The sequence below is a fragment of the Mobula hypostoma genome, chromosome 26 (assembly GCF_963921235.1).
Source record: "Mobula hypostoma chromosome 26, sMobHyp1.1, whole genome shotgun sequence".
NCBI classification, from domain to species: Eukaryota; Metazoa; Chordata; class Chondrichthyes; order Myliobatiformes; family Myliobatidae; genus Mobula; species Mobula hypostoma.
Window position 1 is genome coordinate 2203653 of NC_086122.1, and position 24736 is coordinate 2228388.

At 43.3% G+C, this 24736-nt stretch overlaps 1 protein-coding gene across 7 annotated transcripts in view; it reads left to right on the top strand.

Annotated features, from left to right (window-relative positions):
* The window catches only part of LOC134338213 (adhesion G protein-coupled receptor B2-like), a 1212788-nt gene that overhangs the window by 73045 nt on the left and 1115007 nt on the right, over window positions 1-24736 (top strand). For 2 of the 7 annotated variants that reach the window (XM_063033887.1, XM_063033889.1), the window contains exon 2: window positions 8981-9202. The exons of 4 other annotated variants lie outside the window; for them this stretch is intronic. The gene's annotated coding sequence lies outside the window, so the exon portion shown is untranslated. Of the gene's footprint in view, window positions 1-8980; window positions 9203-22912; window positions 22997-24736 lie in introns of all 7 variants that reach the window. One more of the 7 variants, XM_063033890.1, reaches the window with a different exon arrangement.

A 24736-nucleotide genomic window follows, 5' to 3' on the forward strand; every position in this document is an offset into this window, starting at 1 on the left:
AGTCCCTTTACACCTCTGATTTTTGGATTTTTTTCCCTGTTTAGAAAATAGTCTATACCAGTATTCCTTCTAACAAAGTGCATGACATGCACTTCTGAAAACTGTATTCCATATGTCACATCTTTGCCCATTCTCCTAATCTGTCTAAATCCTTCTGTAGACTTTCTGCTTCCTCAACACTACCTGCTCCTCCACCTATCTACAAACTTGGCCACAGAGCCATCAATTTCATCATCCAAATTGTTAACATATAACATAAAAATAAACGGTCCCAATACTGACACCTGCAGAATACCACTTGTCATCAGCAGCCAGCCAGAATAGGCCATCCTTATTTCGACTCTTTACATCCTGTCAATCAGCCTATCTTTTATGCATGCTATTATCTTTCATGTAATACCATGGGTTCTTATTTTGTTAAACAGTCCCATGTGCCACATCTTGTCAAGGGCTGTCTGAAAATACAAGTAAACAACATCCACTGATTCTCCTTTGTCTATTCTGCCTGTTGTTTCCAAGAATTCCAACAGATTTGAAGGTCAAGAAAACCCCTTCAGGCAACTGTGCTGTCTTTTGCCTATGTTAGACAGCAAGTTCCCCGATACCTCATACAGGTCGACCTTCACTAATTGGACGACCTGTAATCCGGCACTGATTATGCTTAATGTGATCCTTCTGTAATTAGGCATTTTCACTAATCTGGCACTCCTCAGGTCCCAGTGGTGCCGGAAGAGTGAAGGTTGACCTGTACTTTATAATGGACTCTAACATCTTCCCAGCCACTGAACTCAGGCTCACCGGCCTATAATTTTCTTTCTTCTGCAAGAATGGAGACATTTGAAATTAAAGAATGGAGTGACATTTGCAACTTTCCAGTCCTCCAGAACCATTCCAGAATCTAGTCATTCTTGAACGATCCGGTAACTTACTGTATGTAACTTCAGATCTTTGAGCTTTCTGAGCACCTTCTGTTTAGTAAGAACAACAACACTCACTTCTAGCGTACTGCTAGCATCTTCCATGGAATACATGCAAAATATTTATTGAGTTTGTCCACCATTTCTTGCTCCCACATTACTATCTCCCCAGCGTCATTTTTAGCAATTCACTCTCACCTTTGTTTTACATTTTATATATTTGAAAAAAACTTTTGGTATCCTCTTAAATATTTTTGGCTAGTTTGCCTTCATATTTTATCTCTTCTTTCCTTATGTTTTTTTATTAGTTGCCTTCTGTTGGATTTTAAGCTTCCCAATCCTCTGACCTCCCATTATTTTTGCTGTATTATATGCCCTCTCTTTTGCTTTTGTGTTGAATTTGACTTCTGTTGTCAGCCAGGATTGTCTCATTCTCCTTTTAGATTACTTAATCTTTATGACGTTTCCAACCTGTGCCTTTTGAATTGCTGTCAGAAACAACAGCCGTTGCTGTTCTGCCATTATCGGTGCTAGTATCCACTTCAAATCAACTTCTGCCAGTTCCTCTCTCATGCCTCTGTAATTCCCTTTAATACTGATACATCTGACTTTATTTTCTTCCTCTCAAACTGCAGGCTGAATTCTATCATATTATGATCACTCACAAGGAAAAATCTGCAGATGCTGGAAATCCAAGCAACACACACAAAATACTGGAGGAACTCAGCAGACCGGGCACCATCTATGGAAAAACAGCACAGTTGATGTTTTGGGCTGAAACCCTTCAGAGGACTGGAGTAAAAAGAGCTGAGGAGAAGATTTGAAAGGTGGGGGCTGGTGAGAGAGAACCACCAAGTGATAGGTGAAATCTGAAGGGGGAGGGAGGAAACAAAGAACTAGGAAGTTGATTGGTGAAAGAGACAGAAAGCCCTGGAAGAAAGGAAAAAGGGGGAAGGTGGAGCACCAGAGGGAGGCAATGGGTAGGAAAGGAGATAACATGAGAGAGGAAAAAGAGGAGGGGAAATGGTGAAGTGGGGGAGGTACGACTAGAAGTTTGAGAAATCAATGTTCATACCATTAGGTTGGAGGCTACCCAAACGGAATATAAGGTGTTGTTCCTCTAACCTAAGTGTGGCCATGACAGTGGAGGAGGGCATTAATGGACATAATGGCATATTGGAATAGGAATGGGAAGTGGAATTAACATGGGTGGCCACTGGGAGATCCCACTTGTAGATGGTCTCTATCACCAATCAACCTCCTAGCTCTTTGCCTTATCCTTCCCCCTTGAAGTTTCAACTATCACCTGGTGTTTCTCTCTCCCCTCCTGCCACCTTTCAAATCTACTCATCAGCTTTTTTTCCTCCAGTCCTGCCAAAGGGGTTTGGCCCGAAATGTTGACTATGCTTTTTGTCCTTAGATGCTGCCTGGCCTGCTGAGTACCTCCAGTATTTTGTATATTAGGTGACCTTCGCCTGGTCAGGGAGAATGAGGAGGTGACAGAAAGGACTTAAAGGCAGGTGGTCACACCGGGGCCACTGGAGGCAGACAAGTGGGTCACAGTCAGGAGGGGGAAGGGGAAAAGTCATGTACTAGAGAGTACCCCTGTGGCTGTACCCCTTGACAATAAGTACTCCTGCTTGAGTACTGTTGGGGGGGACAGCCTACCTGGGGGAAGCAACAGTGGCCGTGCCTCTGGCACGGAGTCCGGCCCTGTAGCTCAGAAGGGTAGGGAAAGGAAGAGGAAGGCAGTAGTGATAGGGGACTCTATAGTTAGGGGTCAGACAGGCGATCCTGTGGACGCAGGAAAGAAACTCAGATGGTAATTTGCCTTTCAGGTGCCAGGGTCCGGGATGTTTCAGATCGCGTCCAAGATATCCTGCAGTGGGAAGGAGAACGTCCAGAGGTAGTGGTACATATTGGTACAATGACATAGGTAGGAAAAGGGAAGAGGTCCTGAAGAAAGACTACAGGGAGTTAGGAAGGAAGTTGCGAAGCAGGACCGCAATGGTAATAACCTCGGGTTACTGCCTGTGCCACACAACAGTGAGAATAGGAATAGAATGAGGTGGAGGATAAATGTGTGGCTGAGGGGTTGGAGCAGGGAGCAGGGATTCAGATTCCTGAATCATTGAGACCTCTTTTGGGACAGGCGTGACCTGTACAAAAAAGGACAGGTTGCACTTGAATCCCATGGAGACCAATATCCTGGTAGGGAGGTTTGTTAAGGCTACTGGGGAGAGTTTAAGCAACACACACAAAAAGCTGGTGGAATGCAGCAGGCCAGGCAGCACCTATAGGAAGATGTATAGTCGACGTTTCGGGCCGAGACCCTTTGTCAGGACTAACCAAACAAAGAGATAGTAAGAGATTTGAAAGTGGGAGGGGGAAGGGGCGATCAAAATAATGGGAGAAGGTAGGAGGGGGAGGTATAGAACTAAGAGCTGGAAAGTTGATTGCCAAGAAGATACAGGGCTGGATCATGGGACGGGAGGCCTAGGGAGAAAGTAAAGGGGAGGGGAGATATAGTGAGCGGGACAGAGGGAGAAAAAAGAGAGAGAAAGGGGGGAAGAAAATTTAAAAATAATAAATAAATAAATAAGGCATGGGGTACAAAGGGGAGGTGGGGCATTAACGGAAGTTAGAGAAGTCAGTCTTCATGCCATCAGGTTGGAGGCTACCCAGACGGAATATAAGGTGTTGTTCCTCCAACCTGAGAGTGGCTTCATCTTTACAGTAGAGGAGGCCGTGGATAGAACGTGGATAGATGTCAGAATGGGAATGGGATGTGGAATTAAAATGTGTGGCCACTGGGAGATCCTGCTTTTTCTGGTGGACAGAGCATAGGTGTTCAGCAAAATGGTCTCCTAGTCTGCGTCGGGTCTCGCCAATGTATAGAAGGCCGCACCAGGAGCACCGGATACAGTATATCACACCAGCTGACTCACAAGTGAAGTGTCGCCTCACCTGGAAGGACTGTCTGGGGCCCTGAATGGTGGTGAGGGAGGAAGTGTAAGGGCACGTGTAGCACTTGTTCCGCTTACAAGGATAAGTGCTGGGAGGCAGATCAGTGGGGAGGGATGGGGGGGGGGTGGAATGAATGGACAAGGGAGTCATGTAGGGAGCAATCCCTGTGGAAAGCAGAAAGGGAGGGGGGAGGGAAAGATGTTCTTGGTGGTGGGAGCCCATTGGAGGTGGCGGAAGTTGCAGAGAATTATATATTGGACCCGGAGGCTGGTGGGGTGGTAGGTGAGGACAAGGGGAACCTTATCCCTGGTGGGGTGGTGGGAGGATGGAGTGAGAGCAGATGTGCATGAAATGGGAGAGACGCGTTGGAGAGCAGAGTTGATGGTGGAGGAAGGGAAGCCCCTTTCTTTAAAAAAGGAAGACATCTCCTTCGTCCTGGAATGAAAAGCCTCATTGTGAGAGCAGATGCGGTGGAGACAGAGGAATTGCGAGAAGGAGATGGCATTTTTGCAAGAAGTAGGGTGGGAAGAGGAATAGTCCAGGTTTAAACTAGAATTGTTAGAGGGTGGGAACCGAACTGAAGAGACTGGGAAAGAGGAGGTTGGCTCACAAATAGAGAAAGCTTGTAGACAGTGCAAGAGGGAGGATGGGCAGGTGATAGAGAAGGGACGCACTCAGTTCGAAAGTTTGAGTTGCATCTATTTTAACACAAGGAGTGTTGTGAACAAAGCAGATGAGCTCAGAGCATGGATCAGTACTTGGAGATATGATGTGATGGCCATTACAGAGACTTGGATGGCTCAGGGACAGGAATGGTTACTTCAACTGCCAGGTTTTAGATGCTTCAGAAAGGACAGGGAGGGAGGCAAAAGAGGTGGGGGCGTGGCACTGTTGATCAGAGATAGAGTCACGGCTGCAGAAAAGGTGAACTCCATGGAGGGATTGTCTATGGCGTCTCTGTGGGTAGAGGTTAGGAACGGGAGGGGGTCAATAACTTTACTGGGTGTTTTTTACAGGCCACCCAATAGCTACAGGGATATCGAGCAGCAGATAGGGAAACAGATCCTGGAAAGGTGTAATAATAACAGAGGTGTCATGATGGGAGATTTTAATTTCCCAAATATCGATTGGCATCTCGCTAGGGCAAGGGGTTTAGATGCAGTGGAGTTTGTTAGGTGTGTTCAGGAAGGTTTCTTGATACAGTATGTTGATAAGCCTACAAGAGGAGAAACTGTACTTGATTTGGTATTGAGAAATGAACCTGGTCAGGTGTCAGATCTCTCAGTGGGAGAGCATTTTGGAGAAAGTGATCATAACTCTATCTCCTTTACAAAAGCATTGGAGAGAGATAGGGACAGACACGTTAGGAAAGCATTCAACTGGAGTAAGGGGAATTATGAGGCTATCAGGCAGGAAATTGAAAGCTTTAATTGGGAACAGATGTTCTCAGGGAAAAGTATGGAAGAATTGTGGCAAATGTTCAGGGGCTATTTGTGTGGTGATCTGCATAGGTATGTTCCAGTGAGACAGGGAAGTTATGGTAGGGTACATCAACTGTGGTGTACAAAGTCTGTAATAAATCTAGTCAAGAAGAAAAGAAAAGCTTACAGAAGGTTCAAAGATCTAGGTAATGTTAGATATCTGGAAGATTATAAGGCTAATGGGAAGGAACATAAGAAGGAAATTAGGAGAGCCAGAGGGGCCATGAGAAGGCCTTGGCGGGCAGGACTAAGGAAAACCCTAAGGCATTGTACAAGTATGTGAAGAGCAAGAGGATGCGGTGTGAAAGAATAGGACCTATCAAGTGTGACAGTGGGAAAGTATGTATGGAACCGGAGGAAATAGCAGAGGAACTTAATGAATACTTTACTTCAGTATTTCCACCGAGATGCAGCATGGAGCGTCATAGGAAGTCATTCCTGCCTGTGGCCATCAAACTTTACAACTCCTCCCTTGGAGGATCAGACACCCTGAGCCAATAGGCTGGTCCTGGACTTATTTCATAATTTACCGACATAATTTACATATTACAATTTAACTATTTATGGTTCTATTACTACTTTTCATTTATGGTGCAACTGTAACGAAAACCAATTTCCCCCGGGATCAATAAAGCATGACTATGACTATTCGCTATGGAAAAGGATCTTGGTGATTGCAGTGATGACTTACAGCAGACTGAAAAGCTGGAACATATAGATGTTAAGAAAGAGGATGTGCTGGAGCTTTTGGAAATTATCAAGTTAGATAAATCGCCGGGACCGAATGAGATGTACCCCAGGCTGCTGTGGGAGGCGAGGGTGGAGATTGCTGAGCCTTTGGCGATGACCTTTGCATCATCAATGGGAACGGGAGAGGTTCCGGAGGATTGGAGGGTTGCAGATGTTGTTCCTTTATTCAAGAAAGGGAATAGAGATAGCCCAGGAAATTATAGACCAGTGGTTGGTAAGTTGATGGAGAAGGTCCTGAAAGGCAGGATTTGCAAACATTTGGAGAGGTATAATATGATTAGGAATAGCTAGCGTGACTTTGTCAAGAGCAGGTCATGCCTTACGGGCCTGATAGAATTTTTTGAGGATGTGACTAAACACATTGATGAAGGAAGAGCAGTAGAGGTAGTGTATCTGGATTTCAGCAAAGCATTTGATAAGGTACCCCATGTGAGGCTTATTGAGAAACTAAGGAGGCATAGGATCCAAGGGGACATTGATTTGTGGATGCAGAACTGGCTTGCCCACAGAAGGCAAAGAGTGGTTGTAGACGGGTTATATTCTGCATGGAGGTTGGTCACCAGTGGAGTGCCTCAGGAATCTGTTCTGGGACCCTTACTCTTCGTGATTTTTATAAATGACCTGGATGAGGAAGTGGAGGGATGGGCTAGTAAGTTTGCTGCTGACACAAAGGTTGGAGGTGTTGTGGGTAGTGTGGAGGGCTGTCAGAGGTTACAGTGGGACATTGATAAGATGCAAAACTGGGCTGAGAAGTTGCAGATGGAGTTCAACCCAGATAATTGTGAGGTGGTTCATTTTGGTAGGTCAAATATGATGGCAGAATATAGTATTAATGGTAAGACTCTTGGCAGTGTGGAGGATCAGAGGGATCTTGGGGTCTGAGTCCATAGGACGCTCAAAGCAGCTGCGCTGGTTGTCTCGGTGGTTAAGAAGGCATACAGTGTATTGGCCTTCGTCAATCGTGAAATTGAATTTAGGAGCCAAGAGGTAATGTTGCAGCTATAAAGGACCCTGGTGAGACCCCACTTGGAGTAATGTGCTCAGTTCTGGTTGCCTCACTACAGGATGGATGTGGAAGCCATGGAAAGGGTGCAGAGGAGATTTACAAAGACGTTGCTTGGATTGGGAAGCATGCCTTATGAGAATAGGTTGAGTGAACTCAGCCTTTTCTCCTTGGAGTGACGGAGAATGAGAGGTGACCTGATAGAAGTGTGTAAGATAATGAGAGGCATTGATCGTGTGGATAGTGAGAGGCACTTTCCCAGGGCTGAAATGGTTGCCACAGGACACAGGCTTAAGGTGCTGGGGAGTAGGTACAGAAGAGATGTGAGGGGTAGGTTTTTTTTACTTAGTGAGTGGTGAGTGTGTGGAATGGGCTGCCGGCAACGGTGGTGGAGGCGGATATGATAGGGTCTTTTAAGAGACTTTTGGATAGGTAAATGGAGCTTAAAGAAATAGAGGGCTATCGGTTAGCCTAGTGATTTCTAAGGTAGGGACATGTTCGGTAGAACTTTGTGGGCCAAACGGCCTGTATTGTGCTATAGGTTTTCTCTGTGTCTATTATGATCACTGCCTACCAAAGGCTCCCTGATGAAATTTGGTTCTTTACACAACACCCAATCCAGAATTGCCTTTCCCTTATTTGGGTCAAACTTTCTTGTGGGCATTCTACCATTTCTTTCTCTTGGGATCTACACCAACTTGATTTTCCCAACCTACCTGGATATTCAAATCCCCGATGCCCTTATTACATGTCTTTTATATTTCCTGGCAATGGAGACCATGTATACAACTCCCATCGGGTTCTTTTTACCCTTGCAGTTACTTAACTCTAACCACAAGGGTAGACGTACTTCTTCTGATCCTATGTCAGCTCTTTTTCCAAGGATTTGATTTCATTTTTTAACAACAGAGCCACTCCACCCCCTCTGTCTACTTTTCTGTCCTTTCAATACAAGGTTTGTCCTTGGATGTTAAGCTCCCAACTATGATCTTTTAGGAATGTTTGTCATACTTGCCAATCCCTAACTGTGCTACAAAATTATATAGACAAATAAGCAAGCGTAAAAAGTTCAAAGTAAATTTATTAACAAAGTACGCATATGTCACCAGATACAACACTGAGATTCATTTTTTGTGGTATACTCAATAAAACCATAATAGGATCAATAGAAGACCACACCAACTTGGGCGTTTAACCAGAGTATAAGAACAAACTGCTGTTACAAAAAAAAAGAAATAATAATAACAACAACTAAAGAAGCAATAAATATTGTGAACATACAATGAAGAGTCCTTGAAAGTAAGTCCATAGGTTGTGAGAGCATTTCGATGATGGCCAGGTGGCAACTCTCAGACATCTCAACTTCAAAGTGAAGTTATCCTCTTAAACTTGATGATAGAGGGTCAGAGCCGGATTAATCTAGTGTGGAGCCTGTAGCATATGTTATAAAGGGGTCCTAAATTTTTTTAAAAATGCACATAAGTATTAAAACATAAGTTATTTACTTGAATAGTAAAGTAATTCATTTTTTTTTCATTTGCTATACAGCCAGATAATACGACAAATGTCTGACACTTCAGTGATAGTATTACTTACATGTAGCTATCAATTTCAACTGTCAAAAGTAACAAAACTACAATTTAAAAGTTAGATTTTCTAGATTTAGCATGAGCAAATTTGTTGATGATTCTGGAAATGTCTATTTCACGCAGAAGTTCATGTTCAATGCTCATTAGGGTGAGATTGTTCAATCTGTTTTGACCCATGGTGCTCCTTAGTTCATTTTTAATCCTTTTCAGTTTTGAAAATGAGGAATGAACTGGGTCACATAAAACTGTTGAGTCGTACATCCCTTCTCGCAGGCTCACCGCGGCGCCGCTGGAGGTGCGGCGTTAACAGCACACGCTGCAGCGGCTTGGGAGCGTGGGAGACAGCACAAAGGTCACCACGACACAGCAAGGAGCCAACACATGCCTGCACACACATACCGTACCATGAAGCATGCAGCTCCCCCGACATGAAAACAACAGCGTTGCCAGATCATTGTTGTGACGTGGATGAAATCACAGAGCATTGCGTTACCGGTAGGTACAAGGCAGTTTCTTTATTTGACAAAACAAGGTTACAGCAGGCAGAGACCCCTGGCAGAACAAGTCTTACCGCCTTATGATTGAGGCTCGATATTTATTTGCTAAACACAAAGGACAGTTCATAGTTACGAGTATAGACAATTCTTTGAAGTTTTCACATCTTTCGATTAAATTCATTCCACCGTTGCCAGTATGCCTAAGCTGGCATTCGTGGCCTTTAGGGATGCAAGTTAAAATCCATAATACATTATTTGCTATGTTACATGCTAATATAGAGGACAATTCATATTCAAAAAGCATAGATATGGTTTCTTCGCAACTACCTGTCAGAGGCTCCAGAGATGCATTGTTACAAATGAAACTGAGTTCACAGCTTTTAGGAAATGCATTGTTATGAACTCAATCCACAGTACTTTGTCAAAGAACAAAAGACTGATGGCTGAAGTCATTTATTTAAGTGTAAATGAATTGTCTACCCAAAACTCACTCTAACAGTCATGAAGAATACAGTGGGATGCCGATTTCACTGGACTGCAGCTTGCAAGCATTTAGTGCGGGCGGGGCCCATAGCATATGCTACTTTTGCTATTAGGTTAATCCAGCTCTGTAGAGGGTTAATATTTGTTCCTGAAGCTGGTGGTGTGAGCCCTAAGGCTCCTGTACCTTCGCCCTGATGGTAGCAGTGAGAAGAGAATACAACTTGGGTGGTGGGGATGCCTGATGATGGATGTTGCTTTCTTGCAACAATGCTTCGATTAAATGTGCTCAGTGGTGGGGAGAGCTTTACTTGTAATAGACAGGGCTTTATCCACAACTGTTTGTAGGATTTTACGAACAAGAGTGAGTGCAGATGCTGGAAATCCAAAGGAACAGATACAAAATGCTGGAGGAAGTCAGCGGGTTAGGCAGCACCTATGGAAATGAATAAATAGTCCACATTTTGGGTCAAGACCCTTCTTCAGGACTGAGAATAAAGAGGGAAGATGCTAAAATAAGAAGGTGGGGAAGGAAAAGAGACCAGCTGCAAGGTGATAGCTGAAGCCAGATGGATGGGAAAGATCAACGGCTGGAGAAGTAAGAATCTGATAGGAGAGGAGAGTGGACTGTAGGAGAAAAGGAAGAGGGGGTGGACCCAGGGGCAAGTAATAGGCAGGTGAGAAAAAGTTAAAAGGTGCCAAGAGGAGGCCATGAACCGACATGTAGGAACAGAAATGGGAATCGGAATTAAAATGTTTGGCCACTAGAATGAGTGGGTGAGAGTTCTCCAGAGTGGATGAGGTCAGTGATGGTGTTGGAGCCAGTTTTCTGATGGTGTGGAGTAGGATCATCTGAGTGGTAGGTATAAAGAGATGTCTGAGAGTTGCTGTCTGGCCTCAGCAAGGTAGAGTTCAGTGTGCCACACTATAACAGCACCCCATTTGTCTATGGGTTTGATGATAAGTTTGGGATTGGTGCAGAGAGAGTGAAAGGCAATGTGGTCGGAGGGGGTAAGGTTGGAGGATTCCGTAGGGTTTTCCGTTCAAAGGCATTGGTGCCTCCATACCAAACTGTGATGCAGCCAGTCAATATACTCTCCAATACACATCCATAGAAGCTTGTCATAGTTAAAGATATCATGTCGAATCTTCGTAAACTCCTGAGGAAGCAGAGCTGCCGCCGTGCTTTCTTCATAATTGCCCTTATGTCCTGGGCCTAGGACAGATCCTCTGAAATGATAACACTGAGGAATTTAAAAGCTGACCCTGTCCACCTGTATGAGCACTGGCTCAGACCTCTGGAGCTACAAGAAAAATGCAGTGAAGTGCATCATCATGCACTTTGGTGGAAGGTTCAGAGGTATAGACTATTTTCTAAATGGGGAGAGAATTCAGAAATCGATAGTGCAAAGCTACTTAGGGGTATTTGAGAGCAGGATTCCTTGAAGGTTAACTTATAGGTTGAATAGCAGTAAGGAAAGCAAATCCAATATTTTGAAATTCACTTTGATAGGGATAGAATATAACTCAGCTAAACTCCCAAGTAATATATTACTCGGCAAACACCCAAGTACAGAGTATCACGTTGTCAATTTTGCCGATGACACGGTTATTGTGGGGGTGGGGGCATCATCAACAATGATGAGATGGCCCACAGAGAGGAGAGGGAACTGCTCAGGGCCTGGTGCCAGGCAAATAACCTCTTCCTCAATGTCAACAAGACAATAGAGGTGATTATCAATTTTAGGAGAACTTGCATCTCTCACACTCCTCTTTACATCAGTGGCACAGCAGTGGAAACTGTAAGCAGTTTCACACCCCTGCAAATGCACATCTTACACAACCTTTCATGTACCCAGAACACAACCTACACAATCGGGAAAGCTCATCAATACTTCTCTACATTCTGAGGATACTGAAGGGCGCTGGAATATGCACATTCAAACTTATGTCCTTCCATAGATGTGCAGTAGAGAGTATTCTAACATGCTGAATCACTGTATGGTTTGGAAACTGCACTGTGGTGTACAAGAAGGCTCCACAATGGGTAGTCAAAACTGTCTAATGCTTCACCAGCACCAGCCTTAACCACCATCAAGGAAAGTTCTGACACATCTCTCCTTTCTTGATCTCTCTATCTCTGGAGACAATTATCAACCACCATTTTTTATGAACCTACCAATTCCCATGGGTATCTTGACTCTTCCCACCCTGTCTCCTGTAAAAATGCTATTCCTTTCTCTCAGTTCCTTTGTCTCCACCATATCTGTTTCTAGGATGCAGCTTTCCATTCCAGGACAGTGGAGATGTCCTTCTTCAAAGAATAGGATTTCCCTTCCACCACCATTGATGCTGCCCTTACCTGCATCTCCTCTATTTTCTGAAAATCTAGGCTCACCCCATCTTCCCATCACCTGAAATGTAATAGTGTTTATCTTGTACTACCACCTCATGGGCCTCTTCAGTTTCCACCATCTCCAAAGGGATCCTACCACTAAACGTATTATCTCCCACCCCTCCCCACTTTCCACTGAGATCGCTCCCTCCATGATTCCCGTGTCCATTCATCTGTCCTCACTTTTCTCCCTCCTATTATTAATCCCTGCAAGCAACCTAAGTGCTACACCTGCCCATTAACTTTGCTGCCTGGGACAATTATCTCAGGTTCTGGGTCCTCCTCCGTGGTGGTTGTAGGAGTTAACTTTGAGAAAGTGGTTCTTCCTCTCCCCCCGCCCTCTCATCTCATCCCCCTCACCCTCTCTCGCCCCTCTCTTTCTCCTTTGATTCCTTTCTTATACTTACTCATGTTTCTTCTCTCTTTCACACTATTCTCTTTCTTGTTCACATTCTTTCTCTCCTTCCCTCCCCCTCTCTTGCTCCTTTCTCTCCCCTCTCTTTCTTCTCCTATAACCATATAACCATATAACAATTACAGCACGGAAACAGGCCATCTCGACCCTTGTAGTCCGTGCTGAATGCTTACACTCACCTAGTCCCACCGACCTGCACTCAGCCCATAACCCTCCATTCTTTTCCTGTCCATATAGCTATCCAATTTTACTTTAAATGACAATATCGAACCTGCCTTGACCACTTCTGCTGGAAGCTCGTTCCACACAGCTACCACTCTCTGAGTAAAGAAGTTCTCCCTCATGTTACCCCTAAACTTTTGCCCCCTAGCTCTCAACTCATGTCCTCTTGTTTGAATCTGCCCTACACTCAATGGAAAAAGCCTATCCATGTCAACTCTATCTATCCCCCTCATAATTTTAAATACCTCTATTAAGCCCCCCTCAACCTTCTACACTCCAAAGAATAAACACCCAACTTGTTCATCCTTTCTCTGTAACTTAGGTGCTGAAACCCAGGTAACATTCTAGTAAATCTTTTCTGTACTCTCTCTATTTTGTTGACATGTTTCCTGTGATTCGGTGACTAGAACTGTACACAATACTCCAAATTTAGCCTTACCAATGCCTTGTACAATTTTAACATTACATCCCAACTCCTATACTCAATGCTCTGATTTATAAAGGCAGGCATACCAAAAGCTTTCTTCACCACCCTATCCACATGAGATTCTACCTTCAGGGAACAATGCACCATTATTCCTAGATCCCTCATTCTACTGAATTCTTCAATGCCCTACCATTTACCATGTATATCCTATTTTGATTAGTCCTACCAAAATGTAGCACCTCACATTTATCAGCATTAAACTCCATCTGCCATCTTTCAGCCCACTCTTCTAACTGGCCTAGATCTCTCTGCAAGCTTTGAAAACCTATTTCATTATCCACAACGCCACCTACCTTAGTATCATCTGCATACTTCTCTCACCACTACTCTCTGGCATCTCCCATCCAGTCACTGCTGAATCCATTTTACGACTTCAATATTAATGCCTAATGATTGAACCTTCCTAACTAACCTTCCATGTGGATCCTTGTCAGAGGCCTTACTGAAGTCCATATAGACAACATCTACTGCTTTACCCTCGTCAACTTTCCGAGTAACCTCTTCAAAAATTCAGTAAGATTTGTCAAATATGACCTTCCATGCACAAATCCATGTTGACTGTTCCTAATCAGACCCTGTCTATCCAGATAATTAGACATACCATCTCCAAGAATACTTTCCATCAATTTATCCACCACTGATGTCAAACTCACAGGCTGATCATTGCTAGGTGTACTCTTAGAACCCTTTTAAAAAATGGAACAACATGAGCAATATGCCAATCCTCCAGCACCATCCCCGTTTCTAATGACATTTGAAATATTTCTGTCAGAGCCCCTGCTATTTCTGCACTAACTTCCCTCAAGGTCCTAGGGAATACCCTATCAGGACCCAGAGACTTATCCACTTTTATATTCCTTAAAAGCACAAGTACTTCCTCTTATAGTTTCCATCATAGTTTCCATAACTTCCCTACCTGTTTCCCTTACCTTACACAATTCAATATCCTTCTCCTTAGTGAAGAAAAGAAATTGTTCAAAATCTCACCCATCTCCTTTGGTTCCACACATAGCTGTCCACTCTGATTCTCTAAGGGACCAATTTTATCCCTCACTATCCTTTTGCTATTAATATAACTGTAGAAATATTCCTCGAGCACCTCATTTACTCCATGCTGCCAATATTTATTGTAGATATCTCTCTTTTTCTGCACCAAGTTTCCAATATCCCTTGAAAACCATGGCTCTCTCAAACTTTTAACCTTTCCTTTCAACCTAACAGGAAAATAAAGATTCTGTACCCTCAAAATTTCACCTTTAAATGACCTCCATTTCTCTATTACATCCTTCCCATAAAACAATTTGTCCAAACCCACTGCTTCTAAATCCTTTCGCATCTCCTCAAAGTTAGCCTTTCTCCAATCAAAAATCTCAACCCTGGTTCCAGACCTATCCTTCTCCATAATTATATTGAAACTAATGGCATTGTGATCACTGGACCCGAAGTGCTCCCCAACACATACCTCCGTCAGCTGACCTATTTCATTCCCTAACAGGAGATCCAACACTGCCCCTTCTCTCGTTGGTACCTCTATGTATTGCTGCAAAAAACTACCCTGCACACATTTTACAAACTCCAAACCATCCAGCCCTTTTACAGTATGGGCTTCCCAGTCTATATGTGGAAAATTAAAATCTCCCACAATCACAATCTTGTGCTTACTACAAATATCTGCTATCTCCTTACAAATTTGCTCCTCCAATTCTCACTCTCCATTAGGTGGTCTATAATACACCCCTATAAGTGTTACTGCAGCTTTCCAGTTCCTCAATTCCGCCCAAATAGCCTCCCTAGATGAGTCCTCTAATCTATCCTGCCAGAGCACCACTGTAATATTTTCTCTGACAAGCAATGCAACACTTCCCCCTCTTGTCCCTCCGATTCTATCACACCTGAAGCAATGAAATCCAGGAATATTTAGTTGCCAATCACACCCCTCCTGCAACCATGTTTCACTAATAGCTGCAACATCATACTTCCAGCTCACCCACCTTTCTTACAATGCTCCTAGCATTAAAATAAATGCATCTAAGATATTTTCCACCTCTTACTCTCTGTTTATCACTAACGGTGCAACCAACTTTACTATTTTCTTTTTCTTCCTTCTCCCCTACATCTGTTCCTACATTCTGGTTCCCCTCCCCCCCTTATATCTAGTTTAAATCCACGGGAGCCTCTCTAGCAAACCTACCTGCAAGAATATTTGTCTCCTTTCAGTTCAGATGTAAACCGTCCCGCCGGAGCAGGTCCCACCTTCCCTGGAAAACTGCCCAATTATCTATAAATCTGAAGCCCTCCCTCCTACACCATGTCTTCAGCCATGTGTTGATCTACGCTACCTTACTATTTCTAAACCCACCTGCATGTGGCACTGGTAGCAATCCTGAGATTGCTATCCTGGAGGTCCTGTCCTTTAACTTGGCGCCTAACTCCCTAAACTCACCTTTCAGGACCTCCTCACTCTTCCTACCCACGTCATTGGTCCCTACATGGACCATGACATCTGGCTGCTTACCCTCCCTCTTGAGAATACTGAGAACTTGATCTGAGATATCGCGGACCTTGGCACCAGGGAGGCAACAGTCTATCCAGGATTCTCGATCTCTTCCACAGATCCTCTTATCTGTCCCCCTAACTATCGAAACCTCTATCACTACTGCTCTCCTCTTTTCCCTCCTTCCCTTCTGAGCCGAGGATCCCGTCTCGGTGCCAGAGATGCAACCACTGCAACTTGTCCCTGGTAGGTCATCCTCATCAACAGTATCCAAAATGATATACTTATTATTGGTGGGAACGGCTACAGGGGTGCTCTGCTCATTCTGTCTATTTCCCTTCCCTCTCCTGTCAGTCACCCAGCTACCTGTCTCCTGACTCTTAGGGGTGACTATCTCCCTGTAACTCCTGTTTATTTTTGCTTCTGCCTCACAAATGATCGGAAGTTCATCCAGCTCCAGCTCCAGTTCCCTAACTTGGTTTGTCAGGAGCTGCAGCTGGATGCACCTTTTACAGGTGTGGTCATCAGGGACAATTGTGCTTGCCCTGACTTCCCACATACTGCAAACGGAGAACTCAGCTGCCCTAGCTGCTGCCTCCATTACCTACTCCTAAGGTAGTCAAATTAAAGGAGCTTGCCCAGCCTTACCTCATCGGGAGCAAGCTCGTCCTCAGCCTCTGCTCACCGAAACCCCTCGAGCCAAAGCCTTCCTACTCTGTCTCCCTCTACTACGTCGCCTGCTACGACGTCACCCGCTCCGTTAACCTTCTGGCTTTTAAACACTCCCGCTGCCTCACGGTCTGACTTTCACGCGCTTCCTCTCTCCTCTCTCTCTCTCATCTCTCTCTCTCCTTTGATCCCTTTTTCTTTCTTTGTTCTTGTTTTTGAAATTGCAGCTTGACTTTTTAGCTTTTCCTCTTTTCTGACAGTCCGTTTATTTTGTCTGCTTGATTTGCTCTTTGAATGTGTCCCACTTTGTTGCATTTTCTGTAAGTTTTACCTTTAAATCTGTATTGGTCTGGTATATATGAGGCCCTGCCACGATGGTAACATGATTTGTTTGGCCAGGCCAGTTTCTGTTTAGACGTTACAATTTTGTTCATGCTCACTCGCATTCCTGACTGCAACTCAATGGTGTCTCTGTCTGTGGTTTCTATTAACACATTGATTTCAAATGTGTTAGTACTTCAGTTAGGAGCCATTTTTGAATGCTTTCTTGTTGGAAAACACAAACTGAAGAATCTGTTATTGTATCATCAAACCCATTACCAACGTGACATTGCTCAGAAAATCTCTTCCATTCAGTCACATAGGCTGGAATCAACTCCCCTTCTTATTGATTCTTCTTTGAAACCTAAAGTGTTCTGCAATCAGCAATGATTTTGGTTGTAAGTGTACCTGCATTATTTTGACAATATCAGCAAAGCTGATTTCTGTTGCTTTGGCTGGAGCAGCCAAACCTCAAAACAGACTGTATGCCTTTAAACTCAACATGCTGAGCAACATTCGCTCTTGTTTCTTATTGGCTATTTCATTTGCTTCAAAATATTGTTGAATTAGCTGAGTATACATGAGCCTGTTACCCATCAATCTTCCGAATATGGCCAGCCATTTCTGCTCTCTTTTATGATTATTATCACCCGGTACTCACTATTTATGAACCCTGAATTCTTCTATTTACTGCCTTTTTTAAAAACGAAACAGGCTCTGCACGTGCTGGGCTGTTTCTAACTCACTGCACGTTTGTTTAGTTTGAACGTTTAGCTGCATTCAACAGTTTGGCAGCCATCTTGGGTTTGTTTTAGAAACACATCATCGCCAACATAACTTCAAAATGTTAAACTAATTCAAAGGAAAGCACAGGAATCTGGGAATGCAGGTCCAACTTAGTCTTTATTTTAAGCAAGATGTGCACATACAACGTGGTAGCATGATGACATATACAAGTCACATGTTTGGAAAATATAAAACCTATAATTAATCATAATTAATTATTTAAATAAATAAGAGTACTTAATCAAACATACATAAATCTTATATATATATGAAAGATTACTCAAATTTTATGAAATATTAAGTACACAACTGAAACCTATCGAATATTGAAAGGACTATGTAAGCAGGTACCTTCCAGTCTCCACACAACTAACAGAAGGCACCTGCCACTCATTTCCAGCTCATCACCTATAGCCAATTTAAAGCCAGCTTTCATCCACAATCCTTGTTTGGAGGAGCAGGGGGACAGAGTTGGACCAGAGTTGGTTCTGTGGTTTTGCGGTTTTGCGGTTTTGCATATTGAGCCGAGGACTGAGCCTGCTGTTGGGAGTTTTCTCTCAGATAGGAAGGGGATACAAAAGGTAGGAAGTGATGGAGAAGACAGTGGTAGAAAATGGGAGGTAGTATTGATTGACAGTTATATGGGGGAAGGCTTCTAGGAAATGGGAAAAAAAAGTAGCTGCCTGAGGATAATAGTTGCTTATTGTCCAGTGATGAAGGAAAGAGACTGAATTTAAATAAAAGAATGAAGATTTTAAGGCTTCGTTGAGTTTTGAATGTTGACCTATTTATGATATCAATCCAATTAGACTAACTAAGGATTTGGAAAAGACACAAAATCTTTAAGAGATTCTTAGTGTTTTGTAAAGATAGTAAATAATGTTAGAAAGCTTTTGGGTTAAAAGCTGTAGGAGGAAGGAAAGTAATAACAAAGATTTTTTATCGGCGACAGTGGCTCTGGAAAGTAATTTCTGGAGTGCCTGTAGATGTATCCGTGGACCAAGTTAAAAATTATTTAGTCAGGGGAAAGGTTGTGGATGCTAAACTTCGAAAAGGATTTCATAGTGGAGTAAAAACAGATAACTTATCAGTATTGATTAAATTTGATGGGAAAAAAGGTTGCCAGATAGGGCTAATTTAGGTAAAAGAGTTATATGATTCCATAAGACCATAAGACCATAAGACAAAGGAGCAGAAGTAGGCCATTCAGCCCATCGAGTCTGCTCTGCCATTTTATCATGAGCTGCTCCATTTTATCCTATTTAGTCCCACTGCCCCGCCTTCTCACCATAACCTTTGATGCCCTGGCTACTCAGATACCTATCAATCTCTGCCTTAAATACACCCAATGACTTGGCCTCCACTGCTGCCCGTGGCAACAAATTCCATAGATTCACCACCCTCTGACTAAAAATTTTTTTTCGCATTTCTGTTCTGAAAGGGCGCCCTTCAATCCTGAAATCATGCCCTCTCATACTAGACTCCCCCCATCATGGGAAACAACTTTGCCACATCCACTCTATCCATGCCTTTTAACATTGGAAATGTTTCTATGAGGACCCCCCTCATTCTTCAAAACTCCAAGGAATACAGTCCAAGAGTGGACAAATGTTCCTCATATGTTAACCCTCTCATTCCCGGAATCATTCTCGTGAATCTTCTCTGTACCCTCTCCAACGTCAGCACATCCTTTCTTAAATAAGGAGACCAAGACTGCCCACAGTACTTCAAGTGAGGTCTCACCAGCACCTTATAGAGCCTCAACATCACATCCCTGCTCCTATACTCTATTTCTCTAGAAATGAATGCCAACATTGCATTCGCCTTCTTCACTACTGACTCAACCTGGAGGTTAACTTTAAGGGTATCCTGTACGAGGACTCCCAAGTCCCGTTGCATCTCAGAACTTTGAATTCTTTCCCCATTTAAATAATAGTCTGCCCGTTTATTTTTTCTGCCAAAGTGCATAACCATACACTTTCCAACATTGTACTTCATTTGCCACTTCTCTGCCCATTCTTCTAATCTATCCAAGTCTCTCTGCAGACTCTCCGTTTCCTCAGCACTACCGGCCTCTCCACCTATCTTCATATCGTCAGCAAACTTAGCCACAAAGCCATCTATTCCATAATCCAGATCGTTGATGTACAATGTAAAAAGAAGCGGCCCCAACACTGATCCCTGTGGAACACCACTGGTAACCGGCAGCCAACCAGAATAGGATCCCTTTATTCCCACTCTCTGTTTCCTGCCAATCAGCTCTATCCACATATGTAACTTTCCTGTAATTCCATGGGCTCTTATCTTGTTAAGTAGCCTCATGTGTGGCACCTTGTCAAATGCCTTCTGAAAATCCAAATATACAACATCCACTGCATCTCCCTTGTCTAGCCTACTTGTAATTTCCTCAAAAAATTGTAATAGGTTTGTCAGGCAGGATTTTCCTTTAAGGAATCCATGCTGAGTTCATATGCCTCCAGGTACTCTGTAACCTCATCCTTGACAATCGACTCCAACAACTTCCCAACCACCGACGTCAAGCTAACAGTCTATAATTTCCTTTTTGCTTCCTTGCCCCCTTCTTAAATAGCGGAATGACATTTGCAATCTTCCAGTCTTCCGGAACCATGCCAGAATCTATCGACTTTTGAAAGATCATCGCCAATGCCTCTGCAATCTCCACAGCTACTTCCTTCAGAACACGAGGGTGCATTCCATCTGGTCCAGGCGATTTATCGACCTTTAGCCTATTCAGCTTCCTGAGTACTTTCTCTGTCGTAATTGTAAATGCGCACACTTCTCTTCCCTGCCGCCCTTGAGTGTTCGGTATCCTGCTGTCTTCCTCAGTGAAGACTGATGCAAAATACTTGTTCAGTTCCTCTGCCATCTCCTCATCTCCCATTACAATTTCTCCAGTATCATTTTCTATCGGTCCTATATCTACTCTCACCTGTCTTTTACTCTTTATATACTTGAAAAAGCTTTTAGTATCCTCTTTGATATTATTTGCTAGTTTCCTTTCATAGTTAATCTTTACTCTCTTAATGACCTTCTTGGTTTCCTTTTGTAAGGTTTTAAAAACTTCCCAATCCTCTGTCTTCCCACTAATTTTTGCTTCCTTGTATGCCCTCTCCTTTGCTTTAACTTTGGCTTTGACTTCTCATGTCAACCACGGTTGCATCTTTTTTCCACTCGAAAATTTCTCTTTTTTGGAATATATCTGTCTTGCACATTCCTCATTTTTCACATAAACTCCAGCCACTGCTGCTCTGCCGTCTTTCCCGCCAGTGTCTCTTTCCAGTCAACTTTGGCCAGTTCCTTTCTCATGCCACTGTAATTTCCTTTACTCCACTGAAATACCGACACATCAGATTTCAGCTCTTTTTCTAATTTCACAGTGAACTCAATCATGTTATGATCACTGCCTCCTAAGGGTTCCTTCACCTCAATCTCTCCAGTCACCTCCGGTTCATTACACAATACCCAATCCAGTACAGCCGATCCCCTAGTGGGCTCAACAACAAGCTGTTCTAAAAAGCCATCTCGCAGACATTCTACAAATTCTCTCTTGAGATCCAGTGCCGACTTGATTTTTCCAATCTACTCGCATGTTAAAATCCCCCACAATTATCATAACACTGCCCTTCAGACAAGCCTTTCTATTTCCAGTTGTAATTTGTAGTCCACATCCCTGCAGCTGTTTGGAGGCCTATAAATAACTGCCATCAGGGTCTTTTTACCCCTGCTATTCCTTAGCTCAACCCATAAAGATTCTGCACCTTCCGATCCTATATCACCTCTTTCTAACGATTTAATATCATTTCTTACCAATAGAGCCACGTCTCCCCCTCTGCCTACCTTCCTATCCTTCCAATACACCGTGTATCCTTGGACGTTCAACTCCCAGAGACATGCATCCTTTAGTCACATCTCAGTGATGACCACAATATCATACCTGCCAATCTGTAGCTGTACAACAAGATCATCCACCTTATTCCTTATGCTGCGTGCATTTAAGTACAACACCTTAAGTCCAGTATTTGATACTTTTTGCTTTGATTTCACTGCAACTTTATTGCACTTCAACTCATCCCAATGGCTACAAATTTGCCCCATCACCTGCCTGTCTTTCCTGACATCTTTACTGTTCACTATCTTAGATTTATTTCTGTTATCCCCTTCCTCTGCTCTATCATTCCGGTTCCCATCCCCCTGCCAAATTAGTTTAAACCCTCCCTAACAGCTCTATTAAACTTTCCTGCCAGGATTCGAGACTATGTGCTGCCCCCTCAGAGATGTTTTCAATACCAGACGTTTGGCTATGTAGCAGCTGTGTATAAGGATAAAAAGTAGAGATGGTGGAGAAGGTTTTAAGCTAAAATGTGGTAACTGTGGAGGAGAACATCACTCTGCATATAAGAAAGCTGTGGCTGTGGAAATGGGCATATCATGTGTAGGGGCTCTGCAGAAAATATGGAAGATACTGTCAATGGGACCAATTACTATCCAGAATGCAGGTAGATTAGAAACAGTGTGTAAAGTTCATAACAAAGGATTCGCAAGGTTTTGAGATACAAGGTTATGTTGATATAAGATGCAATCAGAAAACAACTAATGGAGGAGGAGTGACCATCTTTGTCAAAAATGGGTTAACACATGGAGATATGGAGGTTGGGTTGTTTATTTATTTATTTATTGAGATACAGCATGGAACAGGCCCTTCTAGCCTGTCAAGCCTTGCCTCCCAGCAATCCTAAACTAATCATGGAACAACTTACAATGACCAGTTAACCTACGGACTGTGGAAGGAAATCGGAGCACCTGGAGGAAACTCAGGCAGTCACGGGGAGGATGTACAAACTCATGACAGGCAGCAGCAGGAATTGAACCCTGGTCCCTGGTAGCGTAAAAAGTTGTGCTAACCACTACGTGCCACCCTAAGTCATGATTCAATTGTGGTTGAAATTTGGGGAAAGAATAGTAAAGTACTGATAATAACTTTCTATAACCCTTGTGAAAGGTTAATACCTGATGTGTTTGACAACATGAGTGGAAATGGGAAAAATAGGACATATGTTGTGGGGATTTTACTGCTCATAGTACAATTTCAGGCTGTAATGACATAAATGTGAATGGGACAGTGGTGGAAGACTTTCTGAAGAAAAATGGTTGATGTGCTTGAATGATGGTAGGAGTACAAGGATAAATCTATTTAGCAACACTATTTCTGCTATAGACATGCTGATAACTGAGGATATAGCAAATGTATGCAACTGGTAAGTATAATGATACAAAAGTGGGGAGCGATCATTTTTCAATTCTCTGTGCAATAAGAATAAATGTGTATCAGAAGAAAAGTTCTCATATCTTCAGATGGAATTGTAAAAAAGCAAATTAGGACCTATTTGACAACTTATGATGTAGAATCCTTGTCAATAGTTTTTTTTCCCAGTAGCCCAATCAAATCAAGAGAGGAAACTACGCACAGAAAGAGGAGGCTTTGGCTCAACAGGGTTGGGCAAGGTAAGTTTCTGGTTAGTTTTTTCTTCTGTATTCTTTGCCAATGAGAATGGCTCCATGGGCTGAGTTATGTTCTTTGAGATGTGGGAATCCTGGGAGACCTCCTGTCCCCCAGATAACCACCTATACACCAAGTGCACCTCCTCAGAGAATGTATTCGGGAACTGGAGCTACTGCTTGATGACTTTCGGCTCATACAGAAAACTGAGGAGGTGAGAGATCTGAGCTACAGGGAGGTAGTCACCCTTAAGTTGCAGGAGGCAAGTACCTGGGTGACTGTCAGGAGAGGGAAAAGAAATGGGTATCCCTCTGGCTGTTCCCCACAATAATAAGCGTACCGCTTTGGATGCTGTTGACTGGGATGATCCTCCGGGGAGAGCTAACGTGGCCAGGTCTCTGGTGCTGTGACTTAGAAGGGAGGCGGTGGGGGGGGGGGGGAAGATGAGGATTGCAGTTGTGATAGGGGATTCAACAGTTAGAGGAGTAGACACTAGATTGTGTGGACATGAAAGAGACACCGGATGGTATGTTGCCTCTCAGGTGCCAGGGTCAGGAACATCTCAGATTGGATCCGTAGCATTTTAATGGGGTGAACAGCCAGAAGTCATGATACATGTTGGCACCAACGACATGGGTAGGAGAAGGGAGGAGGTCCTGAAGAGCAAATGTGGGGAGTTGGGTAGAAAGCTGAAAAGCAAGACCTCCATGATTGTAATCTCTGGACTGTTGCCTGCACTATGTGCCAGTGAGGGTAAGAATGGAATAACTTGGCAAGTGAATGCATGGCTGAGGAACTGGTGCAGGAGGCAGGGCTTCAGATTTATGGATCACTGGGATCTCGTATATGACCTGTACAAAAGGGATAGGTTATATCTGAAGCCAAGGGGGACCAATATCTGTGTGGCCAGGTTGGCTAGATTTGTTTGTGTTGTTTTAAACTAATTTGGCAGGGGTGTGGGTGTGGCAGAATGATAGGGCTGAAGATGGGGTAGTCGGTGTATAACTAGGTGCAATGTGCATTGAGATTGTCAGGAAGGATAGGCAGATGAGGTCAAAATTCCAGTCAGTGGGATGAGCTGAAATGTAACATGGGGACAAAACCTAAAAGGGTGACAAATATCGGTCTGAAGGTGGTATATCCAAATGCATGCAGTGTACTGAATAAGGTAGATGATCTGGTAGCACAGTAATTTGGTAGGTATGACAGCATGGCTGAAAGGAGGTCATAGTTAGGAACTTAACATCCAAAGATACACATTGTATCAAAAGGACAGGCAGGAAGGCCGAGGGGGCAGGGTGGCTCTGTTGGTTTAAAAAAAAGAAATCAAATCTTTAGAAAGAGGTGACATAGGATTGGAAGATATAGAAACCGTGTGGGTAGAGTTAAGAAACTGTAAGGGTAAAAAGACTCTGGGAGTTTTATACAGGTTGCCAAATAGTAGCCAGGACGTGAGCTACAAATTTCAATGGGAGACAGAAAATGCTTATCAAAAGGGAAATGTTACGATAGTCATGGGGGATATCAGAATGCAGGTAGATTTGGAAAATTAGCTTGGTGCTGAATCCCAAGAGAAAGAATTTGTTGAATGCTTAATGTTATGTTTTGTAAAAACTAATTCAAAGGATTCCGTCAACCACAACATAATCTGATGAATCCCCTGTTTTCCTATCCCTATAGACTCCTTTCTTTTAGGCCTTTCGATTCATCCAGCTGGGCTTTAGCCATTGCATATACTTTTACAA